The following is a 19,805-nucleotide window of genomic DNA, read 5'->3' on the forward strand; positions in this document are numbered from 1 at the left end:
TCTAATCAGGACACCTTCCCTGTGGAGGTAATCCACACAAGTCCAACTGGAGGAATTACATCCCATTTGGCTCGGGAATCCCTGATAAGCATCTCCTGGACGTCGCTGTGGAGAAGGCTCATGGGCGACCTTACCGTGACTCAGACCTGCAGAAAACAAACCACAGCTCCGTCTCTGCCGGCCAGATTTACCAGTCCGCTCTCTTAACGACTCCACCTACTGACATGAAACTAAACCAAAGAGATGTTTATGTGAGGGCGCAGCTCCAGCGTGCAGCAGAGCTTACATGGCGCCTAAACATAAAAGTAAAAGAACTAAGTGTTCATTTGTTGCTTAATTGACAAATTGACTAATGTGGCTTCTTGTGTACATTCTAGTGCGTTAAATTTTGCACTGATGATTGAGTTTTTATAGCTCTATAACGAGGTATTGACTCCCCGTCTGGTCTTATCAGCTTATGTTTCCCAGGTGGTGTATGCGCTGTGATTGTATGTGTTTTATTATATGCTTTAAACCTCTCTGCAAACAAAATTTGATTTGATCTTTTCTCTCTGAATAAAAACCTCCTTGTGCTTTGATTTTTTTTTTTTTTTTTTTTTTTTTGTTTCTTAAGAAATTAAGATGGATATGCAGACTGTGCTGCTTGTATCACCACAGAAATAACCAAAAAGATTAGATTTCTCAGATCTGGGTGAATTGGATAAATCACCGTGCTCTGTAAAAACACCACTAAGGGTCTGAAAAAGTCTGAGTACACAATATATTCCTTTTCAAAGCACCCGCTGCAGTAGTTTGTGTTTGACACTGATCAAGCATAATCATCAGGCGATCAGGGCTTGTTCGTGTGTGTGTGTGTGAAGAGTACACACTAACACACACACACAAAGAGCATCCCCCCCCCCCCTCGCTCTCTCTATCCTCCCAGTGCAAGTAGAGCTAACCACTCCAGGGAGCTGGAGACTCAATTAATGACATACATACAGCACTTCTTGCAAGAAGTCAGGAAGAAGGAAAGAAACACACAACTGCACATATGCACATTAAAGGCTGTTCTATACTGTATGTCTGTGCATGTGCGTGTATGCAGCTCTTATACTCGTGTGCATATAGTACAGTATGTAGGCTAAGGCCGGCCTCTGGGAAATACTGTATGCTCTTCCGCGTTATCCGCCTTGGAGCTTTAACATATCTAACGCACTGTAACACAACTGTGAGAGATGCACTTTTTTATTTTTCCATATCGTAAATTACAGTCGATTCTTTTGGTCAAAGCTCCAAAAATATTCCCGTCATGGAAAGTGGAGACAGAAATGGGCAGAAAATGTATATATGACCTGCTGATTAATGCACCAGAGACCCTCCAAGTATGTTATATAAAAAAAAAAGAAAAGAAAAGGGGGTCATTTGGGAAAATGTACACACTGCACTGTTTTTACTGTTATTTTCATTTACAGAGAGCTGCAGAGAGACTCCCTCTTTAAAAACAAAACAGAAACAAGGAGTAACAAAGCTCTGTATACTGTGTGTTTGAACTGTTCACACACTCTTGTCCTCATGAGCGCTGTGATTGTTGTCTGTTCAGCACTGGCAACTATTTTGATAATCGAATAACAGTTTTTTTGCTCAAAAACACCGAACGTTTGTTGGTTGCAGCTTTTAAAACGTGAGGATTGAAAGCTTTTCTGTGTCAAACATGACAGTGAAGTGAATTTCTTTGGATTTTGACCTGCAGGATCCCAGAATATATAACTATTATCACTTTTTTTGGACATTTTATAGTTGTAACCGTCAAATTTATTGATTGATCTACACATTACGCAACATTTACTTTATTGTTTGACTTATTTGAGTTTGTAAGGAAGGTGCAGGCTCTCTGTAGCCATTTGAAGAATTCAATTGTTATATGTAGTGTCAATCCAGTCATTCATGAGTCAATCATGATGAAAGATCTGGTCCTGGTCCTGTACTGAATCTGGTTTTCCATATTTTTGTCATCCGACTATAAAGATATTAATGAAGAATTAACATTTCTCTTAGTTTGCGTCTCCGTCTGTCTCGTGAACACAATATCTCAGGAACGTCTTGAGGGAATTTCCTCAAATTTGGCGCAATTTTCCACTTAAACTCAAGGATGAACTGATTAGAATCTGGTGGTGAAAGGTCAAAGGTCACTGTGACTTCACAAAACACACGTTTTTCGCCGTAACTCAATAATTCATACGCTAATTATGACAAAGTGTCACACAAATGTCTAATAGGATAAAACGATGAAGGGATGACATTTTTATATCCGAAAGGTCAAAGGTCAACTTCACTGTGACATCATATTGTTCTGCGAAAAACACTTTTTCTGACTGGTTATTCAACACCAGAACTCAGGAACAGATGTGAGTGAAGCATCCATGTTTTAGGAGTTGTAGCTTCTTTGCATTTTGCTTTCCACAATCTTCACTTCCTGTTTCCTCTGGTGGTCCTCCACAAGCTCATTGATTGTGCTTAATATTGAGCTTCAGGTTGATTATCTTTGCACCATCCTCTCTAAGTGAAGACAGCATCTTTCTCACTGGAAATGATCCACTGGAATCATTCATGTCAATATTGTGATAAAAAATACACTTAATACCTTTTATTAAATTCCTTCAAAGTGCAACTTGATTGCAACTTGACTGGTTGGCGGACGCAGACAACCGCAGGGCGATGTTTCTATTTTCTTCCTAACACACAGACATCTCTTTTTGGAAGTGAACTCTTCATTTCACACCTCTGTGATCCTCCACAGACCAAGACCTCACCTCCTCGCTCTGTCTCTCCGGCTTAGGCATGGTCGGCTGCCGCTGAGGGGTCGCTACTTGGAGGAGGGACGGTGGGGTGCTCACAGATCCAGAGGTCGAAGGTCATTCCTGTTCTCCTGGCAAAAAAGGTGAGAGGACCAGAGAACGGGTCAGTGGTGCTGAAATCTCATTTAAGAGATTGACCCCCGAGGGCCCCGGCTCGAGTCGGTCCGGCGCTCGGAGGTGTCGTCACCGGGGGATGATGTATAGGTTCAGGCTGAGAGAGGAGCCCCCCCCCCCACCCCCCCGGGTGCAACACACACATGTTCACATGCACACACCTAGGTCGACACAGCGCTGATGCACAGAGCTTCGGAGCATGTCAGCGTGGTAACACATCTTTCATCAGATAAGATGAAACTTTAAATGAGCCTTGTGTGGAATCTGGGACGTTACGACATTAAATAATAACAGAAGGACAAAGAAAACGAGGGTGTAGATAAGAATGAAGCAAGACGAGGTCAGAATAATACACAACATTTAATCTCAACATGGAAACAGGTTAGACAGGGATGTGTAGGTCACTGTATGAAAGGTGGTTCAACTGAAAATCTATGAATTCACATTATATAAACTGCAATTTTATATTGTTTCTGTCACTAAAAAACAGTAAAATAAAGCAATATACTATGTTACATACCAGTGATTCACTGTACACCATATATACTCAATAAGTGGACTATATATATATATATATATATATATAAATTATAACAATTTAATCCAGACCAGGAGCAAAATTTAACCACAACCTGACTTTGACCACTTTTGAGAGACACATCACTCAGCTGTCATCATGCTGAGCTCTGGTCAATAAAGACACAATAAAGATAAAGATAGAAAATAAGAAAAGTTGACAGAGAAAAACATGCCTTTAAGCATGACTGGACTGAGAAATACGTTACGAGCTCATTGTGATTAATTTGCAATGAAACAGTGGCCATAATGACATCACTACGACACCAAACGGTCCTGTTTTGAACAAAACAATCTACAAAACACAGAGATGGGAACCACAGAACTGAACCAATTGAAGTCCTAATATTAAGACTCCAGCAGAATAATTAAAATCAAACATTTTTAACAATGAAAACAGTGTTTACACAGTGTCACACCTCACATTAATAGAGAAATGCTGTTCATGTACAGAGTTCTGGGGTTTTTATACTGAAATATCATCATGTGATGCACCTTTACTGGACCTTTGTTGCTGTGGAAATGACTTGTATTTGAGTTCACCTGCTGTAAACACAAGCTTTACTATTTGCACTTCTACACACCTCACATTATCACATTAAAGCTGAACTTGTCACCTGCGCTGGTTGACGACAAGTAACTGCAAATTGTTGTCAAGCCGCAACGCAGGTTCATGTTTACAAAAGCAGTACGTCTGTGACAGAGAGTGCTCGGATTTCACTTTTGATTTGTTGTGTCCTGTTTTTCCTGTTATTTCCTGAACATATGTGACAATTACATTTAATTTGAATAAAGAATAACTTATGTTGTACCTATTAGTAGGGATTTTTTTCCTCTGTTGCAGCATTTTTACATTAAAAATCTCGCTCAGTGCAGCTTCATTCTAAGTTCGACACACAGCCGACGTTCAGGAACTTGAGCCGACACTGAACCTGATGTAAGATGGCAGACGACGGGAGAAAAATTGAGATACGTTACGGAGATAAATTTCAGGTGGCAGGGCTAGATAAGCTCATTGTGTCACTTTCTCTTTTTTTTTTTTTTTTTTGCCTCTTATCTGTGTGCTGTTGGTCGAGAGCCAAGTGGAATCAAAGCGTCGGGTATCAGAGCGAGTGCAGGGGAGTGTGTTTATATTTGTATTGTACCTTCGTGAGGACTTACTGGAGGGTTTTTTTGGACATTTCTTACAAATGTAGGACATTTTGGCAGCCGTCACTTCTTTAAAAGGGCAATTTGAGGGTTTTGGGATTATGGTTAAATCTATGCATTACCCCATTTCCCCCCCTTATGTTTGCATCAGTAAACTGGCTAACAGATACAGCTAATCTAAGCTATTGAATGTATTTGGAAGCTGAGGAGGTAAAGCACCTCATTATACCTACTCTGAGCTTCTTTCTCTCCTGCTGTGACTTATTTTTACGCATTTCCTCCTTTAAATTTCCTTCCCCCCCGCCCCCCCCGTCTCCATCTACCCCTTCTTTCTGTCAGTCTCATGCGTCAGGGACGCCACATGGCTGCGTACACGCAATTTGTGTTACTTTCTTGAATTATTGCGAGTAGTACGGGGCGTTACGGCGAACAGAAGGGAGCAAAGACAGTGAAATGAACCCCTCATTGATCTCAGTATTGAGAACATCTGCCCCAAACCTGAGGGGGGTTGGAAGACTCAAGAGGAGCTGCAAGAAGTTGAATGCATACCAAGTGGTTTAGTCAGGTATATATAGTTAAACTTTATAATCATAATTTAGTGCATTTAACTGAGAGTTAATTTACAAAAACAAAGGGAGAAAAGATATAAAAACATGGAGGAAAAATGTTGTTCAAACCACAAAATATGAAATTATATAACTGTGAAACTGCTGAGTTTTAAGACGCGATAATATTTAAAACATTCGCTCTGATTGAGGAGAACGAGGGGATAAAAGGGCAAAAGCTAAAACTGCCAGTTTATATGCAGAACATTTTCTAAAAGAAGTAATCAGACAGTTATTTAAGTTCATATAAATACTTCAAACAGGTTTTTTTTTTTCTTACAGGGAACTTATCCTATCACTTTGAACTTTTATTTCATTTCAGGCTCCATTTACTTATATACTTATATACTAATTTGGTAACTTGTCTTATTCTCATGAATAACTGGCTTGTAAGATTTAATAAAATAACACTTTATTGATCCGCTGTTATGTAACAGCAGCACAAGAACAAACAGACAACGTATAGCAGATACAAAAAGGACAAAACAAGCAGGAATGAAAACATAAAAATGGGGAAAACTAACCATAAATTCAGTTTCAGCCAATGCGTTTACAGTAAACGTCCAATTTTCGGTATCAGTCCCCGAGAATAAAAGACAGAGGACATCTTAAAGCTGCCTTTTCAACAATTATACAACAAAAAAAATCTGCTGTAAAGGAGTCAAGAGATCCGGTTCTGCACTCACAGGAGCAAGAAGAATTGAATGCAGCCACAACAAAGCTTGAGCTTTGACCACAAGAAGCTTCAACAATTTTGTGGCCAAAAAATTCATGAACTACTTGGCTCGCGAGCGGTATCCGAGCAACAATGTCACACCCCCACCCCCCCCATCTTTGGAGGCTGTCAAAAGTTATTCTGGGAAACGTAGGAAAACTAATTGAAGTACAATTATAGAGGGAAAGCGGGTTCGACTGAAACGTAAGTTAACCCACTTCATCACAGAATAACTCCTGCAATGCATTGAAATCACAGATTGATGATATCTAGGAGTGTAACAGTATCTGAAGGAGGGGTTTTCTTTTAACTGCCAGCTGCTGGAGGTTTGCGGTGCAGCTGTTATTAAATAAATGTCCCATCTTAAGCTCCATATCAGGATGGCGTGGAGATCAAACGCAGGGGGGGCCCCCCGTTTGAAACCTGCCTTAATTATAATAAGAGGAGAGCTGAAGTTCAAATATTTATCAAATTGTAATCCTGACGCTGTATCCGTTTCACACAAGACGAACGCTCCGACGGACCTGACAGTTTCCCTTACGTCCAGGCGCTGGACGGGAGCATGTGCAGCCTGAACGCTGCCACATGTGGGGCTGATTATGAGGGGCTGAGTGTTTACGGTGGACCCAGATGTCGGGTGTTTAACATGGCACGGGCCGAGCGGCGAGTTTTGACAGCTCGCGGTTCAGCTCGACCTACACTTTGGTTGTCGGGTCGCTGAGACAAAATGTCAAACACGCAGATAAGGGCCAAGTAAATGTGATTACGGCAATTCAGTTTCCCCCGCTGCCCGGCCAATCTGTCCAACATCGGTCAACACCTCGCCTGTGTTTGGAGGGAAAGATCCAAGGCTGCAGGGCTTCCTGAAAACCACCCACTGGTTACAGTAAAAGAGATGGATGGATGAATAAATAGATGACTAATATTATGAAAGGAAGGAGAAGAGTGGAGGGATGAAGACTCATACAAATTTGATTAACGTGTCACTGATGAGAAGGTGAATCAAAGAATGGAAGGAAGGATAGAAGGAAACCAGTCATGGTGACGAATCAAAGAGCTTGTGAGTGAATGAATGGAAAGATAAGAAATCTGCTAAAAGGAAAGAAGAGCAGAATTAAGTTTCTGCCTATAAAATGTCAGAAAATAGTGAGAAATGCCTGTTATAATTTCTTAGAACCCAAGTAACCATCTTCCAATGTCTTGTTTTGTACGACCAACAACCCAAAACCCAAAAATATTCAGTTTACTACCATGTAGGACACAGAAAAGCATCAAGTCTTCACATTTGAGAAGCTGGAACCGACATATGTTTGGCGTTTTTCCTTAAAAATGACTAAAACGATTATTCGCCAGTTTCTGTCGATCGACTCATCAATTAATTGACTAATTATTGGAGCTCTAAGTGGAAGAATGACGATTGTGTCTTTCAGACTAAGGGAATATTCTGCCAGCAATGAGGAAAAAGAGGGAAGGAAGGAAGGATAGAAGGAAACCAGTCATGGTGACGAATCAAAGAGCTTGTGAGTGAATGAATGGATAGATAAGAAATCTGCTAAAAGGAAAGAAGAGCAGAATTAAGTTTCTGTCTATAAAATGTCAAAAAATAGTGAGAAATGCCCGTTATAATTTCTTAGAACCCAAGGAAACGTCTTCCAATGTCTTGTTTTGTACGACCAACAACCCAAAACCCAAAGATATTCAGTTTATTATCATGTATGACACAGAAAAGCATCAAGTCTTCACATTTGAGAGGCTGGAACCACCATATGTTTGGTGTTTTTCCTTAAAAATGACTAAAACGAATATTCGCCAGTTTCTGTCGATCAACTCATCGATTAATTGACTTATTATTGAAGCTCTAAGTGAAAGAATGATGATTGTATCTTTCAGACTGAGGGAATATTCTGCCAGCAATGAGGAAAAAGAGGGAAGGAAGGAAGTAAGAACCAGGAAGTAATGTGAAAACAGTTGAATGAGCTGGTGGTGAATGAACTGAATGGATAGATGGATACGTTTCCTCCAAAAATTAGGAAGATTTTCGTCAATCAGATCAAAATAAACAGCTTTCCCATTTAATTTAGACTTTAATAACACTATTTTTATTATATAACATAAATTCTTATATCAAAAAGGCATTAAAACCATAAGTATTTAGCACAGGTGACTCTAGAAGGATTCAAACCTGTGACTTGCTTGGACCGTAGAAGAGTCCTCCATGTGTTTATCAAGGTAAAATAAAAAAACTGATAACCCTGAGTATCCGCAGCCTCGAGGGCAATCACACATTTCAGAATATGCTGCTGTCAATTTAATATTCCTGGCCTGTGGGGGAGTGAGAGATCAGGTGACCGGGGTATAAATAGGCCATCCGCCATCGGTTCATCTCAGCCGACTCCTTGACAGGATCAGAGTGACTGAGGACTGACTCTGATGTCACTCGAAATCAGGACAGATGTCGCTGAGGGACCTCCGAGTTGGCGGTGAGCTTCGGTGTGTCCCCGAGACACGGACAGGCAGGATGAGGTTTACATCTGTTTTCTCTGAAGTGATGGAGAGGGGGTGGGGCTGGCGAGGTCTGGAGGTGAACCGGCGGATACAGAAATGGAAAAAAAGGTTCACAGCAACACCGATGGGATGCAAAGCGAGTCGGCGGGCAGATTCGCTGATGCCGCTCGAGGCGACGCATACCTGAACAGATGTAACTGTCAGACTCAAAGAGACGTGAATAGTCCTGCAGGGTAAATAAACACACAAAGTACGCATCAACCTACAGAAAAACTAAATCCCGGAAGAAAACGATTGCAGTCTGGTTTGGCATCTTAGCAACTAGGTAAACAACTCGCTTCTTCTTAATTTATTTTTAACCATTATTTAACAAGGTACATTTGAGTAGAGACACGTTCAAAGCTCTGGCCTGAGGAGATATTTGTACGAGGAGGGAGAAACACACCGTTACAGCCGCAGGATGCTCAGTATTAGAACTAGATTCCCCCGGTTTTGTTGTTTGAAAGCAAATACTGGTTTAAATATTTGGGAACTGAAACTCCCAATGAAAGATATGTTTGTTCTGATATATCATATCTTTTAAAAGAAAAAAAAAAAGGCAATTTGCATGCCAAGAAATTCCATTGATTGAGCGTTTCCTCTCAGATTACCCTTGTCAATGTGAAAAAGCCTCTAAAACAGCATTAAGATCATCGAGGGACAGTAAAAGGCGCCAATGAAAGCGACGCTTTTATAATTCATTCAACAGTTTCTGGAGGCAGGGTGAGAAAGGTTTTACACTATGACTCTAAAAATGTTTATGAAGTAAAATCAGATCCTCACAGTTCAGGCAGTTAATGGTTTATACACTGTATATTAAAAAGGGGGGAAAATTACACAAACAAAAGTTAAGTTAAACCAGCTTTAGTTACTCAATCGGCGATCGATATAGATTCTCCTGGTTGGCTCGGGAATACAATAACATTGCACTCTTTTTTTTTTCCTGTGGAGGTTGAACACACTCATAAGTCACTTTGGACAAAAAAAAAACGTGTTAAATCATTGTAATGTAATGTTACGTAATGTACCTGGCGAGCTTCCAGACACAAGCAAAGCCTCTCTGTCCTTCAAGGCTACTGTCTCACTATTAAAATATGACATAATCACCGACAAACCATCGCTCCCAAAGCAATAACACACCGTTTACTGACATCTTTAACGCTATGATGTCATGCAAAACCTTTACTGATATTACTTATAAATGATGCTAAATTATATCAACACCATGCACAACACATATCTATCAATCTCAAGCAAACACCTCTAGAAGAAAACAAAGGAGATTCACTGATTGAAATCTGAAAATTCACCTTTTTTCCCAGTTTTGCTACTTTTGATGTTCAAGAAGTCATCCATCTATTCATTTATCTATCAAACAGTGGTGGAAAGTAACTATTTACTCAGGTAGTACTGGAGTATTTACATTTTTTTTCACATTTTCTGCCACTTTACACTTGTATATGTACATTTTACACACAAAACAAACAATCAACAAACAGAATAAGATTTATTTTATAAATGAAATGACTCAACTATATATAAATGTATTAAAAACAATGTCTACTTTTGCTTTTGAGATTTTCAACACATTTTGCTGATAGTACTTCTGTATTTCTTTACTGCTTATTTTCACACTGAGGTACCTCTAATGTCTAGGGGAACACAGGGAGTAACATAACCAGGTTACCGAAAACACAAAATGGCAAGAAAAGGCTGCTGAAACACTTTGAAAGTGTAACAACCATTTCTTAACAAAAAAGAGGATGATTAACGGAGATAAACTGACTGAAATAGCAATGGATGTAACACTTGAAGGTAACGTGGGACAAAAATAGCTCAAAGATCACAGCATCAGCAGCTGAAAGTTGGTTTTCCGCTATTTGGCACAAGACACTGAACGGAGAGGGTGGGGGGTGGGGGGGCGGGAAATGGTTGAACAAGCAGGTGCACCTGCTATCTGGCAAATTACTGGGGGTAATGTGCAGCAACTTAACTGGTAATTTAGGACAACAGCAGCGACGTCTACTGCAGTTTCACATAATCAGCAAGTCTGTCTTACTGCACAATGGCTTAAGAAACTGTGTACCTACATATCACAAACAAGTCTAATGGTTCCTCTGTAGAAGGCAGACTTCAGTGGATGTTTGATTTTCCTGTCTTATTTCCCAGCTTGGCTTATAAAATTCTTAGTGCTTTCTCCATTATGCCATTCTCCTGGAATCCCTGGGAAATTCAACGCACCCTTTATAATTACTGCACCAACTGCCGGCTGACAAGGCTCATTTGCCTTCGCTGGAAGAGGTTGTCTCTTTCCTTAGGTACCTCTGTTGTGCTGATGCCCTCCCCTTGTCACTACTAATTCCCATCTTTACCTACGCAGCCGGTGGCGCCTTCAAATATGGATACACGACCTGCTTAAGGAGAGCGCTGTCAAGACAAACAGGGATAGGGATGCTTAAAGGGGTTAGATTTCCATGTAGATTTCTTGTGCTTGAATTAATACCGTTTGAGTGAGCACGCCAGAAGAAAAAAAAGGTTTGCTTTTGTTAAAGGTAGGCCAGTTTCCTTTAAAAATATGGAACACACAGAGGTGAGTTTCAACAATTCGACACAATTATTATTTTTCTTTTTTTATAAGTTAAAGCTTTGCTATTTTTATGAGCGCACACTGTGGAAAAACATTTGAGTCCACATGTTCAAGGAGCTCCCTGGTGTAAGTTAACATTTTGCTGGATGTTGGATATGATTTAGGTAAGTCGACATCTGTCACGATCATCACGCCCATATTTCATATGTCAAAAGGTACAATCTGTGATCCAGATGTAAACAAAAACGGTTGTTTTAACCACAAGGAAACGATAAATAAAAAAATAAAATAAAAACAAGATTGAAATCAAACCGGGAGGAAATTCTGGGCGAGATTCAATCAATTTTATAAATGTTTTCTGATGTTGTTGAAGGTTTGTTTACATCTGTAGCATTTATAAATGAAAAATGGCCCTGACAAACACACAAACTCTTCACACACGCATATAAATTTAGTTTGGATTTATAGAGGCAAAAAATATTAAGGATTAAACCTTGGACGTCCTGGTTCCTTTGGCTACGACACCGTCCCGTGATGTGCAGTTGGAATTGTGACCTAAAACATCATGTGCTCAGTATTAACGCAGTAAGGTTCAAGTGCTTTGCAATCTGTTTGTGCTGTCGGCATGTCATAGTCGGTTATAGACACCTGGGACGGACGAGCAGCTGATAGCTCATACATAAAGTATGAGACTACTGGCTGCAACCTCTGGCAACATGTCACTGGTATCAGTTTGTTGTTCACTGTTGTTTTGTGTTTGATGATTTAAAAGAAGGTCAACTGTATTCCCCAGATTATTAATATTACAGTCAATCACAAGTAAAAAGCTCCAGGTGTCAGGGTTAATAGTATCCAGACAACAGCTTTAGAAAAACACAATTACATTTCAAGTTTATTTACATGCTGACAAGTCCAAAATTTCTGGTAATCAAACTGATAAATAAAGCTAATTGCGTGATGTTTCTGCTTTAAGGACAAGTTGTATAATCTAAGACATGTGTCTTATAAAATCACTGCCAACAAAGGAAAAACAGAACAGAAAGTCTTGTTTTAAAAGAAATAATACTGTAATAAACATCACCTGATACAAAAAAAAAAGCTTAACATCATGTACATTTGCAACACTCCTCAGAAAAGTGTAAAATGTAAACATTTGCACAAATATACACCAGTACTTTTTATTGCACCAGTTAACCTCTTTGCATTTTCACAAGCTTTTCTTGGCTTTTTCAACTCCTAAAGGGGATGTTTAGCTATCTGTAGTTTTTCGACTGAGTGACGTTTTTATGCATCTGCATTGTAAACTTGTTTTAACAGGGTTGTCTTCTCTCTAGTTGCTCTATGTTCCACATTTTGTATGACAGATGGCTCGAACAGACAGGTAGCTGGTATGAATACAGTACCAGAATATGTAATTCCTTTGTGGCTTCCAAAGGCCTCCACCCATCCCTGTTGTCTCCATTCCCTCCTTATCACGAAAAAAAGAGGATGTCTCCCTGTCCGAATGTCTCATCTGTTAACGTCTGCTCCGTCTCTCTCTCTCACAAAAAAAAAAGTGAGCACATGGTTCATGCATAAATCAGCAGCACGGTGATCCCAGGTTGTCCCCTGATGCACCGCCTCCGGTGATCTGGCTACTGGAGTCGTGCCATTACGCTGGCGCACTGAGCCGGATCGTCGCTGAACAAATATGAAACCGCGCCACTTTGTGTCACAAATTTTTACATTCAACAGAGGTCACGTGAAAAAAAAAAAAAAAAGACGAAGGGAACCTTTTTCGCTCCCATCTGTGTGAGCTAAAAACGTTAAAAAGGTGGGCGAGCCTCACGGGAAAGAGGAGCAGACAGAGAGAGAGAGAGAGAAAAGGGAGACAGAGACAGAGAGAGAGAGTGAGGATGTAAGCCATTACAGCTGTGCATATCACACAAGCTATCTAAGATGCATGATCCCTGTGGCCATTTCAAATATTTACAGTCTTACCTGTGTATCCCAAATGTAAAATCACAAGATGTGGCTTCGATCTATAAAATATGATGCGTCTGACAGGAACTGAGGGACAAAATGGGAGTTGTCACACGCTGTAGCGGTAGCCAAGGTCATGCATTCATTCATTCACCTTGCACTTATCCTGTTTTGTTACTGCAAACTAGCTCTTTAAAAAAAAACAGCAACAAAATATTAATACAAAACTCTAATGTCTCCTCAGCGGGTCATTGCATAAAACTTTTAACAAGAACAACAGCAGATTTTTTTTTTTGTTACTAATATTTGTTTGTGAATGAATCAAAAATGCAGCAGGATCTCAGCAACACACTGGTAGTACTGAGTGGGTTTTCTACACTGATCACATCTGTACTGGTAAATCAGAAACTGGGTCAACTTTGAACTTGAGTCGGTGATTGCCATAAGGCAAACAAACACTAATATAAAGAAGAATATATGAATATGTTTTCAGAAGAATAATTTTGTTGAGTTTCTTTAGACCCTATTTTGAGTTACCCTATATCAGTCTGACACTACATACATATAAATATACAATATGAATTCAGATCATAAATAATTTAATGTCGGCATGAAGCTGCTCTGGGAAACATATTTACATATTTGCAAAAAAAAAAAAACGTAGCCATCTCATGAGTTTAGAATACAAAGTTGAGATAATGTATGTGTGTCCGTTATTAAAATCTGCTGTCGCTGTGTCGTAGGATCACTTAAAAATTAAAGGAAGTGAAGAACAGGAACCTAAAATCTTATCTTGCCTAATTATGACGATAATAATCGAGTTTTGCTTGTGTTATGCAACACGGTCCGCCCACACGGGCTTACACAGAGCACAACACATACATCTTGAAATTATGCTAAATACAGACAAAGATTATCATTTATTACTTACATTATAATATCTTCCGACCTTCATGTCTACAACAAAATGCATAAATTACTACACAATACAGAATATATAAGAAAAATCAAAGTACTTCCAGTGTTTTTCTCATCTGTACATCAGAATAGTCCATATTTTTGTCAAATCTTTTAATGAAAAATGTACTTTCTCAAGTCATTGTATGTATAAAACAGAAAGAAACTTCCTCAGGATCTTACAGCACACATAATTCACTTTCCTCCCGAATATTTTTATTTTTATCTGCCATCCTAAATAGCCAGAGAAAATACCAGTTGTTACAGTAATTGTGCAACGTAAGAATCTTTGGCTTTTTGTTCTTTGCCCTTTTGGCTTCAGTCACGGAGCCTCCAGGCTGGTAAACATGTGCGTGATCTGTGACGTGCTGTTATGGGGTTTTGTAACGTGCAAAGATGCTCAGTGCAGTTTTTTAAGCATCAATGATTTACAGTCCTCGCTATAATATCACATATCAATCGAGTGATGTGTGCAAAGTGCTGTTCAAGGGATTCTAAAGGGATTTATGCTGAAGTAAAAATGAAATTAAATGAGTAAAGTGTTAAGTATTACATTCATGCACCACTAAAGTTAGAAAATTAGCAAACAAGCCTGCAGCTGGTGGATGTTTGTTTTGACTTCTACCGTAATTCTTAGTGTATCAGAGCACACATGATTTCCCTTATACTGAATATTTGGGGCCAAACAAACCAAAAAGCTCCTAGAAATATGGAGTTCAGGTTCAGGTCTTTATAAAAAGCTGGATCCCTCCTTGTTTGTGTGTCACCCCAGTTGAGATTGAGGCATCCAGAGCCTGGCTGACGAGGCCTTTTGCTCCTGGTGTATTTCCCCACAGGGAAATCCAGGAGCTGATGAATGCAGAATTGGTTCCAAGCGTGTCTAGCGATTATTTAGACCTGAACCTGTTCTCTAATAAGCATTCTGCATCACACCTCGGTCGGCATAAACCTCCCTTTCGCCTCGTCTCTACACTACATCAGCTGTTAATTGGTTTATTTTCTCCAGCAGATGAAAACTTCTTTAACGGAGAGAGAAAGGCAATGAGTTAAAAAAAAAAAGAAGGGGGGGAGATTCGCTGAAGGAGATTTTGAAGGGAAGGATGGAGGGAGGTGGGAGAAGTCACTTTTGATACGTTTTAATTATTTCTGTAAATACAGGAGGCTGGGGCTCCTGGGCGATCCTGTCAGTCGATTTTTCATTTCACGTGCAGTTGTAAGGTGTCTAGGTCCAGCCAGCTGTCTAGCTGAGTAGCTGACGTACCACTGGCAGCCATGAGGGAATAACACTCTCCTCCAACACACACACACACACATATCCACACATCCCTCTTCTTTCATCTTGTTAATGGACATTCCTCCACAAATGTCGGCAAGTCTACCTGACTGCAATCCTTTAAAGTTTAATTCACTCTACATTTAGCCCTGGTCATAAATACCATATTAGGTAGCAGCAGCATGTTTTATGTGCTCCCTATGGTCGTGCTTTTGTTTTAATGAAGCCATGTGCAACTTATGAGCAAAAAAAAAAAAAAAAGGAGAGAAAGTCGCATATTAGATGGGATAGATCAGTCAGACCTATTCCCACACTGTGTTTTATACATGGGTTGGAATAAAATGAGGCCGGTGCCCATCCACTGGCGAGGAAGGAGCACTGTACTTTGACATCTTTTTTCAGTTCTCGCTGATTTAAGGCAGCCTCTTATCGCGGAGTGACTGGCGGTCTGCTGCAAATCATTGACTTAATCACATTATTTACCTGCTTTGATGAATTTACAGGAGTTTGCCTTGGTGACATTAGCGTGCTTATGGAAAATGTGAGTGTACAGTGGGGTCAAGAAGTCCGAGACCACATTGAATATCTCTAATATTTCCAAGTAAAACCTGGAAATAATCAGAAAGTTTGAGGATTCAGAAACATTTAAAAACATGAGAAGTAATGAGATGTAAAATGAAGAAGAAATATTTAAGATTCTGAACTATTTGTAGGTTAGGTGTCACGGCCCCAGCTGTGCCTCCAGTTATTTCCCTTGTGTTTCCATGTGTTTCTCTTTTCCCCTGTGTCTCCTGTTTCCCCCTGTCTATATCTATATCTATGTGGTGTGGGTGTGGCGTCCTTCCTTGGCACTCTCCGGCTTCCCTCCTGATTGCGGTTCATTCACCTCACCTGCCCAGCCCTGCACATCTGCCTTCCATCAATTCATCAACTTAACAGCGTATCTACTGCGGTTCTCCATCCACTCGTTGTCAGATCGTTGTTTCAATTACAGCGGTCGTCTCTCGCTGTCAGTTGCATATCCAGAGTTATTCCTCGTGTTGTTTGCGTTACCTATACTTACCGTCTTTCCTTGTGCTTCCAGGATCCAGGACCTCAGCTTTACCGTTCGCCATTGACATTCCTAACATTAGCAATCAAATTTAAGCAGATTTGTGGCTTTGACCAACTTGTACAAAAGGTTAGATTTCCTTGCGTTGTATCCCTTCCATTGAAGTGTTCAGATGACACTCAGGTGGGTTTGATCTACTCATTAGAGGCTTGTTCAAGTGGCTCAACTTGCAGCCAGTGTTCACCTCAAGTTTCCAGCAGATCATTGATTACTGAGTAGCATTGTGATAGTGGGAAACATGGCATCAGAACTAAGTGGAAGTGTCAGAAGTCAGATTGTTACTCTGAGCAAAGAGGGGCTTTCTGAGCATCCAATCATGGCTAGAGTAAAGGTTTCTAAGGGGGCAGTTCATGGAGCTCTAAAACACTGGATCAGTTGTATCTAAGGTACAATCAGGCAGACCAAAAAGTGACCACACCATCAGAAGATCAATATATCAAGCTTAGTTCCCCGAGAGATAGAAAAGCAACTTCATCACAGATACAGTAGAGAAGTAGAGTAGCAGTTTCTAAACCACTTCTCAAGAGGGGAAACAAGGCCAAACACTTGAGGTGGGCTAAGAAATACCAGCATTTCACAGTGGAGGACTGGAAAAAAAGTCCAAGTTGAATCCAAGTTTGAGATTTATGGCAGTAACAGACGGGAGTATGTAAGGAGACGAACAGGAGAGAGAATGAAACCGTAGCGTATCAAACTGACAGTGAAACATGGTTGTGGGATTATTCAAGTCTGGTGGTGTTTTGTCTACTCTGGAGTTGGACACCTGCACCGTTATGACTACACCCCGACCAAGGAAAAGTAGCACTCCAGTCTTCAGAGATGACCCCAACGACCCCAAACACACCTCAAAGCTTTGCAAGAACTACTTGAAGACCAAAGGACTCCTGACTGTCATGTACTTTCCTCCACAGTCACCTGACCTCAACCCCATTCAACATTTATGAGAGCACTTGAAGACTGAGAAAGCCGAGCACTCTGTGATATCACAAGAAGCTCTTTGGAACATTGTCAATCATGCTGGGACAACATGGGTCATCAGGTTTTGCACAAACTTGTCCATGTCAGCTTAAGTGCATGTTGTCATTAAAGAAAAAAGGGGACATAAATACTAAGATCTTCTAACAATCATGCACATTTTTCAAAGATTCACTCAAATTGTTAAGATGATATCATTTGTAATGAAAAAAATAGTAAATAGACGTATCTTAACTAGCGATCTAAGACTTTTGGACCCCATTGTATCCCGGTTGTTGGACACTTTTGGCATGAGTGGGCCCACTGGGAATAAAGCCCTTCTTCATTGATCCTTGCTCTCTCTGATCAACCTATCACATATACTACATAACTACACCAAATGGGAAGGTACAGATACTTCCCTCTGAGTGAGCACCTAACTATGGCTTTTATATTGTGTTATATCTTTGAACAAATTATTAATTTTAGACCAGTAGGATGCCTAAAAATAGACTTCCCAACATGTCATCTTGCAGGAATGACTGAGAGCCAGTAGACCAACAAGACACACATGCAAAAATTAAAAAAAAAGAAATCAAAAGCTCATTTAAATTACTTCAAGTCATGTGTGAGATCTTGATTCAAAGACATCAAAAATGTAAGTCTGGATAACTACAAACTTTCTTCACTGCTCCCTCTAACTGAAGTTAGCTCATACTAAGCTCCAAAACAAAGAAACAATTCCCAGTAATTCTTCTAACTTTCCAAAAACAATGACTCCTGTGGGTTGTGAAAACAACTTAATGCGTATTTAAATGCTTTAAGTTGAAGATAATATTTAAATAGTCCCTGAGCTAAAGTGTTTTTTCATTGGCGGATATTTTATCTTGGAAACCAAGCGACATAAGGGCAGAATAAAGAGGAGCAAATGAGAATTATTATTTTTCTTGCTTATTTGCAAAGGGAGGAATTTCACAAACTTTGACAAGGTAAGTTAGAAAACTACCTTAAATAGCAACAGTGACAACACTAATGACAGTATTTGAATCAAGTGGCAAGCAACACCTTTGCAACTTGTGATCGCAGAAAAATTCATTTTCCAAGTTATCACTGATGGATAATTAACATGTAAGCAATGAAAAGGTGATGATTCTGATTATTTTAAAAAAAGCACCTGCAAGTACAGCTTTGTAATGAACCTGGTATTACGATACTTTCACAGTAACTGTTGGGTTTTTTTTGTAATTCTGCTATTCACATTGTCACTCGGATGCAACGCAGCACTGGTAAAGTGTGTAATCCTGTTGGTCTTGTAGCATTTTTTGTGTCATTTTCTGTTATGAAACTTATCAAAACGCCTGTGCATCAGTGTCACCATGACAAATGCACCACATTTGTTTGTACAGATGTTGTGTGCTGGTAAAAATTAGACTTTTTTTTTTGTGATAGAGGTAAAAAGAAAAGTGACACAAAACTGTTTTTGAAAGTGTTGAAAAGCTGAAAAGTTCTTTTTTTCTTTCTGTCAGAGCCATGCGGAATGAGTCTTATCATGACAAACACACAATCTTTTCTGTTTCAGATCTCCACATCTTAAGAGGGGGGGGGAGTGTTTCCTTATTATGTATGCTAAAGACGGCAATAACGAATGCAAATTTATGGACCAGTTAAGTGTCACCTCACTTTAAACGTAAGGAAGCCGTCCAAAAAATGTTCCCCCTCTCCCTTTATTCAGAGTGAAATCTTGCATCAAAGTTATCGTTTGGAGCTTTGAACGGTGGAATGCTGGGATGTCACATCTTTTGTTTCCTCTAATATCCCTGGAAAATCTGGTTAAAATTGGAAGATACAGCAACGAGCCGTTTTCTCTGCCGGTTGCACAGATTCCACACTGTTTTCACAGCTGTCTCGCTCGCAGGACGCGGCTGAAGGTGGGGGGACGTTTAAGGGGGGGAGGAGGATGGGGAGGATGGGGGGGGAGGGATGGAGCTGCTGCGATCAACTCATGTGTAAAGATGAGAAATGAGAAGCAAAAGGGATAAACCAATACATTGAGCGTTTGACACAACCAGCAGCAGGGAGGAGAGCTGTTTGAAAAGAAAAGTAATAGCATCGAGTATTATCTGTCTGAAGTCAAAAACTCATATCTGGTATAAAAAAAAAAAGTTTGGATTTTTTTTGAGTCCAGAGCTTTCTTTAGGATCATTTCTTCACCAAACTTTGACACAACAGACAGTATCAGAAAGCCTCTATCCATCTATACATGCAGGATGTCATCGGAGGTTATAAATCGACTTCAAATGACTTTAGTCCAAGGATGCCCAGCCGCTCAAATCATTATTAGTGACTCAATTCACATTTCAACGGTTATTGTTGGGCACAGTATCATGCGACTGGATGGCAGATGCTCACAGGTAATGTCCC

General features: G+C 40.0%; 1 long non-coding RNA gene across 6 annotated transcripts in view; it reads right to left on the minus strand.

The window, feature by feature from the left end:
- LOC121891896 overlaps nt 1-19,805 on the minus strand; it is a 363,049-nt gene that overhangs the window by 234,437 nt on the left and 108,807 nt on the right. For 4 of the 6 annotated variants that reach the window (XR_006094218.1, XR_006094217.1, XR_006094222.1 and 1 more), the window contains one exon: nt 2,793-2,908. The exons of the other annotated variants lie outside the window; for them this stretch is intronic. This is a non-coding gene — a long non-coding RNA (uncharacterized LOC121891896). The remainder of the gene's footprint in view (nt 1-2,792; nt 2,909-19,805) is intronic. 6 annotated transcript variants of the gene reach the window in all.

Source organism: Thunnus maccoyii, chromosome 24, assembly GCF_910596095.1.
Source record: "Thunnus maccoyii chromosome 24, fThuMac1.1, whole genome shotgun sequence".
Taxonomy (NCBI): Eukaryota; Metazoa; Chordata; class Actinopteri; order Scombriformes; family Scombridae; genus Thunnus; species Thunnus maccoyii.